Source organism: Protomyctophum parallelum (genome assembly GCF_964188405.1).
Source record: "Protomyctophum parallelum genome assembly, chromosome: 22".
Classification (NCBI taxonomy): domain Eukaryota; kingdom Metazoa; phylum Chordata; class Actinopteri; order Myctophiformes; family Myctophidae; genus Protomyctophum; species Protomyctophum parallelum.
In genome coordinates, this window is record NC_139714.1 from 38,017,073 (window position 1) to 38,025,747 (window position 8,675).

The following is an 8,675-nucleotide window of genomic DNA, read 5'->3' on the forward strand; positions in this document are numbered from 1 at the left end:
CCGCGCACAGCGGGACGTCGTTACGGAATACAGAGACTGTACAGCCCTTATTTTATCATTCCCCCTTTTTTATGATTTATTTTTTCATTTCTTTATTTAGTTTCCGCCCCCCCCCTCCCCCCCACCCACCCTCTCTCTCTCTCTCTCTCTCTCTCTCTCTCTCTCTCTCTCTCCAACAACCTACCTCCTCCTCCTGGCTGCCTTCCTTGGTTCGTTCGTTCTTCTCCTCTCTCTCTCTCTCTCTCTCTCTCTCTCCCTCTCTCTCTCCCTCTCCCTCTCCCTCCCCCTCTCCCTCCCATTCACCTATAAGGATAACGGCGGACTACATTTATGGTAAATGAGAGAAAGAACATGTACATTCCCGAGGACAACCTTGAGAATCATCAAGGTACGTGTATATATAATTCAACTCTTTGCGCGCGTGTGTGTGTGTGTGTGTGTGTGTGTGTGTGTGTGTTGGTGGGGGGAGCTAGGTATCCAACAGGAGGTGGTGAAGAGCTGGATGGGGGGAGTGGGAACGGGTACTAGGCTACGTGTTACCTCTGCTTGTTCTCAACAGATGGACGGTGGGCCTCACTCGCTTTCCCTCCACCACTGTCTCTTCCTCTGTCTCCCCCTCTGTCTCCCCCTCTGTCTCCCTCTCTGTCTCACCCCCTGTCTCCCCCTCTGTCTCCCCCTCTGTCTCCCTCTCTGTCTCCCCCTCTGTCTCCCCCTCTGTCTCACCCCCTGTCTCCCCCCTCTGTCTCCCTCTCTGTCTCCCCCTCTGTCTCCCCCTCTGTCTCCCTCTCTGTCTCCCCCTCTGTCTCTTCCTCTGTCTCCCTCTCTGTCTCCCCCTCTGTCTCCCCCTCTGTCTCCCTCTCTGTCTCCCCCTCTGTCTCCCTCTCTGTCTCCCCCTCTGTCTCCCTCTCTGTCTCCCCCTCTGTCTCCCCCTCTGTCTCCCTCTCTGTCTCCCTCTCTGTCTCCCTCTCTGTCTCCCCCTCTGTCTCCCCCCCCCCTTCCCCTCTCTACCCCCCCCACCCCGACACCCCCCTCCCCGCTGCCTCCACCCCCCCCCCCCCCTCCTCCTCTCGGTGCAAGTTGTGTGATAATTACGCAGTAACATGGGGCAGGTTATAAGCAGCACCATCCATGGAGAGCTGAATCGCTCCCTCTCTTCGTTAGAGACCCAGATCTGCCTGTAATAGTTGATTATTATCATTCACCATTTGGTTATGGGTGATAGGCTATACTATCATGTTATGTGTGCCACTAATTCATATTCCAGTCGGCCGTCGGTGTCCTATAAACAAGTCAATTATCGCTAGAATCCAGTTTGAATTGTGTTAAATAAATCACACAGCCAAGAGGGTCGTGCGTGTGAAAATGCCAATTTCAAATAATTAAGCCCTGCTCATACACACAGGATTATAGCCTAATCTTCCTCTTCAACGCATTTATGAAAATGTGCCTGCATTGGAGGAGTAGAGGGTGCATTTATTTCCGTTTCATCTTTGAGAAACTACCTCATGGCCTCCTTATGGTCCCCAAACGGCTCAAAGCTATGCACACACACACACACACACACACACACACACACACACACACACACACACACACACACACACACACACACACACACACACACACACACACACACACACACACACACACACACACACAATCACTATCGATCCAGCCCCTCTTCCCAGTCCTAATCAATACTTGTATTTTGTCACATGAAGCCAGCGGCATAATGTAGGTGTTATGTTGACATTGGTAGGGCAGACGGAGGGAGCAGAAACAAGGCGAGGGGTACCCCGACTGGAAGCTGAGGTTGTTTTGCATTAAGGATAGACTTCTGAACGCCATTTCATGTCATCTATCTATAGTGCCTTAATTTATTGATCGTCGTGGTAACGTGCACACGAACGCACGCACGCACTCACTCACGCGCGCACACACACACACACACACACACACACACACACACACACACACACACACACACACACACACACACACACACACACACACACACACACACACACACACACACACACACACACACACACACACACACACACACACACACACACAACATGCCTACTGTATGTCATTAACGGAACTGGTGGCCTAGTTGGTTTACTTGTTGTGCACCCTGGCTGACATGGTGGCACAGAGCGGCAACATTGATCAATCTGATCAGCTGTTGTTCTGATCGAGTCATGTTTACAACGACACTGGGAGGAATAGAAGGGATCGATTCAGCTTTGATCTCTCACTTCAGCTGTCAGTTCTGTCATGATGTCCACTTCAGCATGAGCCTCCAAAGTGTCTTTGGTCATCGGCTCATCGCTGGTTGGATTGTGTAGTTTGTTGGATGTTTAGTTTGTTGTCGGTTAGTTCGATGCTGGGGTTACTGATTGCCCACTCCTCTAGTCAGTAGAGTTTCCTCCAGCTTCTTCGAGACATTCTAGACCTGTTTGGTTGAACCTCTGCTCTAAACTGAACATCTACAACAGTGGTTCTCAAGTGCGGTTCCAGGGTTCAAATGGACCTCCGTTACATGTCGGTTGCATCTTGAGTTCTTGACCACAAACTGACCGTGTGATGGTGACTGAGATTCACTGAGATTTCTGGTGGTTATCTAACTATAGCATTTTTCCAGTTACTGAATTGAACCCCTGAAGAGAACCCCTGCATTTCTTTATGGCATTTTAATGTTTGTTTTTAGTTCAATGTTTGTTTTAAAAACCCCATTGAAAATGTACGTCATCTTGTCAACACAAACAGTAAATGCCATTAACAATAAAGATAATTTAATGTTTGTGTTGGCACCGTGGGAGGCATACTTTGGTTAGACATAGCATTGGTCCGACTGGATTAAGGTTGGTGAGGGGTGTGTTAAAACGACCGGATTAAGGTTGGTGAGGGGTGTGTTAAAACGACCGGATTAAGGTTGGTGAGGGGTGCGTTAAAACGACCGGATTAAGGTTGGTGAGGGGTGCGTTAAAACGACCGGATTAAGGTTGGTGAGGGGTGCGTTAAAACGACCGGATTAAGGTTGGTGAGGGGTGCGTTAAAACGACCGGATTAAGGTTGGTGAGGGGTGCGTTAAAACGACCGGATTAAGGTAGGTTTAGGTGTGCTGCCCCGTGGGAGGTTAGGGTTAGGGTGAGGGTTTGAGATAAAGGTTTTACATCACCATTACATCACCTAAACAACATGAGTTAGACTTTAATATAGTAGCGCCCCTCACTTCACACGGGTGTGATTTGTTTTGACGCAGTGAAAACAGAATTAATTTAAAAGTGGGGCTGCTATAGTGAAGGCAAGGATATTGCTTATACAGACTGTCCTAATTGACAACTTTAAACATCAGTGTATTTGGAGGTCGGATTCAAAGTTCTTCAAAGCCACAGTCTGTGGTTTTTTAGTTTTCTCCTGATGGAGGAAGGAGGTAATTGCAATGGTAACACCTACAGTAGGATACAAACCTGGCTCTTCCGCAGTTGAGGCATTAGTTTGACTCGCTTCCAAACTAAATGTCATGCCTTGCGAGCTTGTAGATCAGCTATTTTCAAAGGTGTTAAAAGGTCTTAAAAGTCCTTAACTTGTCCCTTTAGAAATGTGCAGATAACCTGTGTTGCACATTAAACTAATCACCCGGGGACCGCCCACAATCAGGGAGCCACTGGTCTAAAATTAAAGACAATATGGCGTCCATACATTATCATGGGTTATGTTTAGTGGTACAGTATAATAATGACCGCAGTGATATAGACACATCTGGATCAATTTCCTTAGTAATGTAAATAGACCTTAGCCGCTCCATATCAACTACTGTATTTGAAAATGCATACTGTACACTCAAATTCAATCATGATTAGATACTGGTCAACGCTTATATGGCTGCCAGAAACTACATCTGTCTATGGAAGTAGTGTACACAGACGTCATCGTGGTATTTAGATAAACTAAGTCTAGCCACATGTCACACAGAGAAAATAGCCAATCTACACGTTTATTTATTTCTGAGCTTGCTATTTTTGAAGATTTCTGAAGGTATTTGTAAAAATATCACTTAAAATGACATGCCCAAAATAGGGAGTCTTCACTTGGCTTGCTTGCTCGCCGCTGTGGACTGTTCTTTCCCAGAGAAATGGCACAGCCTTTCTTAGGGGGGTGTACATAGTAGACTATAGTGAATGAGATTGACTTAACACTGATAGACAAGACAATAGTTTATTGTCCTTCCACGTAATTGCTGGGGACAATTCAGCAGTCGTTTGATATTGGGAGAGACAGGCCCCTGGCCCAATTCTACAAGCCTTGTGTGACGGGGCTATTGATTAGGAGGAGGGTTGATTGATCGCGATTAAAATGTTCCAACTGGAACGGGATGTGTCAGGGCAGCGCAGGCCTAACACCTTTATATGCTGGGAGCTGGTTTAATGGTGTGTGTGTGTTATTTAAGGAAGGCTTCAGGTCTTAAGCAAGACACAGCCAGGAATCGAGGTGCATGTCTCTGTCTGATGCATGGGGACAAGCTGAGAAATACGTGTGCTGTTTGTGATGCGCAGTGTTATACGCTCTCCTCTCCTCTCCTCTCCTTCCACCCACGTTGCTCACAGCAGCAGCTAGCTCTCTGCAATCCTCCGGCTCTTCTCTCTCTCTCTCTCTCGCCGTAATTCGACAAACGGCTATTGTGTCTTATAATAGCCTCAGTTGTGATCAAAATGACGACGCACGCAAATGATGATTGCAATGCCTCCGATTATTATTATGATCAGCGCTATCATCAACCACATACCGCGTTGCCGCCTTGGCGACAGGTTCCATAGCAACAGGGGATGGGGAAGAGAGAGATGGTCGCGCGTGTGTGTCTGTCTGTGTGTGTGTGTGTGTGTGTGTGTGTGTGTGTGTGTGTGTGTGTGTGTGTGTGCGTGCGTGCGTGCGTGCGTGTGCATGCTTGCTTACGTGCGCGAGAGACAGAGAGAGAGAGAGAGAGAGAGCGTGAGAATATTTTTATGTCGTACCTAAGCAGTATTTGCATTATCTTATGCTCAGAGTGGTCATTTGTACTACCTATACCTTCATCAGTTAAAATACTTTGTCTTCACCAGAAATGAATGGCTCTTACATGCGAGCGCTTGTGTGTGTGTGTGTGTGTGTGTGTGTGTGTGTGTGTGTGTGTGTGTGTGTGTGTGTGTGTGTGTGTGTGTGTGTGTGTGTGTGTGTGTGTGTGTGTGTGTGTGTGTGTGTGTGTGTGTGCGTGCGTGCTCATGCACAGAATGACATGAGATCCAAATTCCTACCGTTTCAATTCCTATTATAATTATTAATGTCCACTATGACCTCTCTGGAGTGAGTGTGTTTCTCACCCAACGCCCAGAGATCAGCTCCAGTGTTATCAGCTGATTACTTACAGATATTGGGCATGTTACGGTGTTGTCCAGTCATTAAGGTTTCATTAAGATCCGTATCTGATGTTGTCGTTCAAAGTGTCTCTTTCCTTTAGTCTAGACCAGTGGTTCCCAAACTGTGGGTTGGGACCCCCAGGGCGTTCACAAAACATTTTTTTGATGACTTGCTTATAATGTGCAGCATTGTTTTGTCACTCAACCGTAAACAACCAACAGTATACAGTATAAGTTACAGTATAACCTGGACCTTTTAGGACTTAAGATATTTCGTAATACCTCTAAAGCAAACAAAAAATAAAAATATGACCATTAAAAGTAATCAAAAAACTATACCTATACTATAAACATTTTTTAAATATTACAAAAATATTTGGCAAAAATTGCCACTCCTACAACTCCAAGTGCTTTTCCTTGGCAGTGGCTCAGGGTTAGAGTGGCTGGATGGAAACCGCAAGGTTGCCAGTTCGAACCCGGGCTCCCTCAGAGTTAGTGTCGAAGTGTCCTTGAGCAAGACTCTGAACCCTGAATTACTCCTGATGTGCTGGTTGGTGTCTTGCATGGTTTCCTCTCCCATCCGTGTATGAATGTGTGTGTGAATGGGTGAATGTAATGCACACATTAAGCGCCTCGGATAAAGGCGCTTATATAAATGCACCATTTTGTTTTTTGGGTGCGTGAGGTGAGAGGTATGCTGTGATGTGATACAAGTCCACGTAGTGTTCCTTGGAACAATGGGTTTTGTTTAGGACAGAGGTATATATATTGACCGCAGGGGACTTAACTTGCACACACGCATGCACACGCACACGCACACTGGCGTGTCTCTGTCCGTGCGTTAGTGGTGTAGCAGTGTAATCAGGCAGAGGTGATTTTTCCCCGTGGGCTCAGTGCCACAGGCGCCGTACTTTTGTTAGGGACACTAATTGGTTTCCGATGGTTACCCTCGAGACCTGGCAATCCGCCAAATCACCTCATTGTATCAGCTTGCTTTGATACGCCAAAAATATCCCACTGAACTCACAATGAAAGATACAGGTCATCATGTATTTATTTTTTTTAACATTATTTTAACCCATTCTGACCGGGCACCCATTTTGATGTCAGCATCATGTTATGCTTTAGCTATTGAAAAATAGCAGATCTACAAGCTCATATCGCGCCACCGAGTGGCGCGATACGAGCTTGTAGGTCTGCTATTTTTGAAAAATCGAAGAGCGACTGACATTTCTAGAATCTGATCTCAGGTCAGAATGGGTTAATCAGACCAGTGTGTGTCCAGTGGAAAACCTCGTATGAATCTGATCTCAGGTCAGAATGGGTTAAAGATGGGTGGGGGGGAGGGGGGGGGGGGGGGACTGACCTCAGCTGTTCTGTCAGCTTTAGTTGATCTTTTACTTGCAATTCATCAAAACAGGACAGTGAAAAGTTACTACTACTACAGTAGTATAGGCTATGCAGTGTGAGAGCATGTTTGGTGTCCTGAAAAGACATCCATTGACAAACAAGAGAAAGCCAAAGTTGCAAATTGAGAGATTGATTGATCATGTTGAAGGGGGAGTAGAAAAAAAAGGAGAAAAAAAAGCCTGCCACTAGACATTGTCACGATCCGTGACGTTTCCTGCTGTGTTTTCTATAGTGTTCCTTAATTGTTCCTAGTTTTGGTTAGTGTTTTACTGTTCTGTTGTGCTCCTTTATTTTGTAGTATTTAGTGTCCTGGTTTCCTTTGTGGTTACTGTTACCTGTCTTGTCTCACCTGTGATTATTAGTTTGCTCCACCTGTGTCCTGTTTGCCTCTTAACCAATCCCTGTCTTGATTGAGTTATGTTCACCTGTGTTTTCCCTGTGTGTATTTATATGTCCTGGTTGTTTGAGTTCCTTGTCAGTTGTAAGTGTGATGTTTCTTGTATCCTGGATTTTGGTGAATAAAACCTCTAGCTTTTAGACTTCTCTGCCTCTGCGCCTATACATACATACATACATACATACATACATACATACATACATACATACATACATACATACATACATACATACATACATACATACATACATACATACATACATACATACATACATACATACATATGGGGGTGGACGCCTCTGCCTTGCATAGTCCCCAGTGAATAGGCAGTTTGCCCTTCACTGGTAACCCCGTCTTTGAATTATTTTTAAATATATGAAGGTATTGCAGGCAGGGATTTTTACAAAAAATCCCCCCTTTTAAAATACATACACACATACATACCTACATACATACATTTCAGAAGTTTTAGCAGTTTTTAAGGACCCACTTTTAGGCCTTTTTTTAAACCCTACCTATTTTAACCAAATACATACATACATATACATACATACATACATACATACATACATTCTACAAGTACATATATTATGTACTAAGCCATCACCAGTGCATAATGTAATAATAATAAAAGCAATGAATAAAAGCAATGAATATAATGAACTATCAACAGCGAAGACTGATATATCATATATGTCCAGTGTCAACAGGCCGTCATCGTGGGTATCTGGATAATACAGTATCAACAATATCGAGTCTTATCAACAATGAAACCGTTCTAACAGTTATCCTTAACAGGCATATTACATGCCATGTGTACATCCCAGCTGTATGGCTAGTGTGCCAGATTCCAGCCGGAGCAGTCAGTCAGTAATCCAACAGAACAGAACATATGGGCTTCAGGGCAGGCTTGTTTGTGGAGCCTGACGGCTGCTGGCACGCACAAAGGACTGTCCAAGTCATTTTGTGTGTGGTGTCAGTGTGTGCCGCCCCGGGGACGATGTGTCTGTACTGTAGGTGTCTGTCTCAATGAAGACAGGAGTGTAAGGGGGTTGGACGCCTCACTCCTGTTCTTAAAATAAAAAACTGTGTTTTTTTAGGCAGGGCTGTGTCAGTCATGGGGTCCAGCCGCCTGGACACGAGGAAGCTGAGGGGGGGAACACTTGGCATACAGATGTGTTTTTAAAAGCATTTTAAGGGAGTTCCAGAGCAAGGTGCCCGAGCCGCAAAGGCCCCGGTCACCCCGAGTGACCAGACGCGTTGCAGGAGGAACTAGGAGGGCCCTATCCGATGATCTGAGCGCACAGGGTTATGGGGTTGCAGCAAATCTCTTATATAAATGGGAGCTAGACCATGAGCTTTAAAAGTAATCAATGAAATCTTAAAATCAATTCTGTAGCTCACAGGGAGCCAGTGAAGAGGAGCTAAAATCGGTGATATGTTCATGTTTTCTCGTGTTGGTGAGAAGG

The 8,675-nt window shown here is 45.4% G+C and overlaps 1 pseudogene across 1 annotated transcript in view; it reads left to right on the forward strand.

Moving 5' to 3' along the window:
- Positions 1 to 279: 279 nt before the first annotated feature.
- Positions 280 to 8,675, forward strand: part of LOC310853176 (voltage-dependent L-type calcium channel subunit alpha-1C-like) — a 290,615-nt pseudogene continuing 282,219 nt past the window's right edge. Inside the window, exon 1 of the transcript XR_014571111.1 lies at positions 280 to 388. The product of XR_014571111.1 is annotated as a voltage-dependent L-type calcium channel subunit alpha-1C-like (transcript). The remainder of the gene's footprint in view (positions 389 to 8,675) is intronic.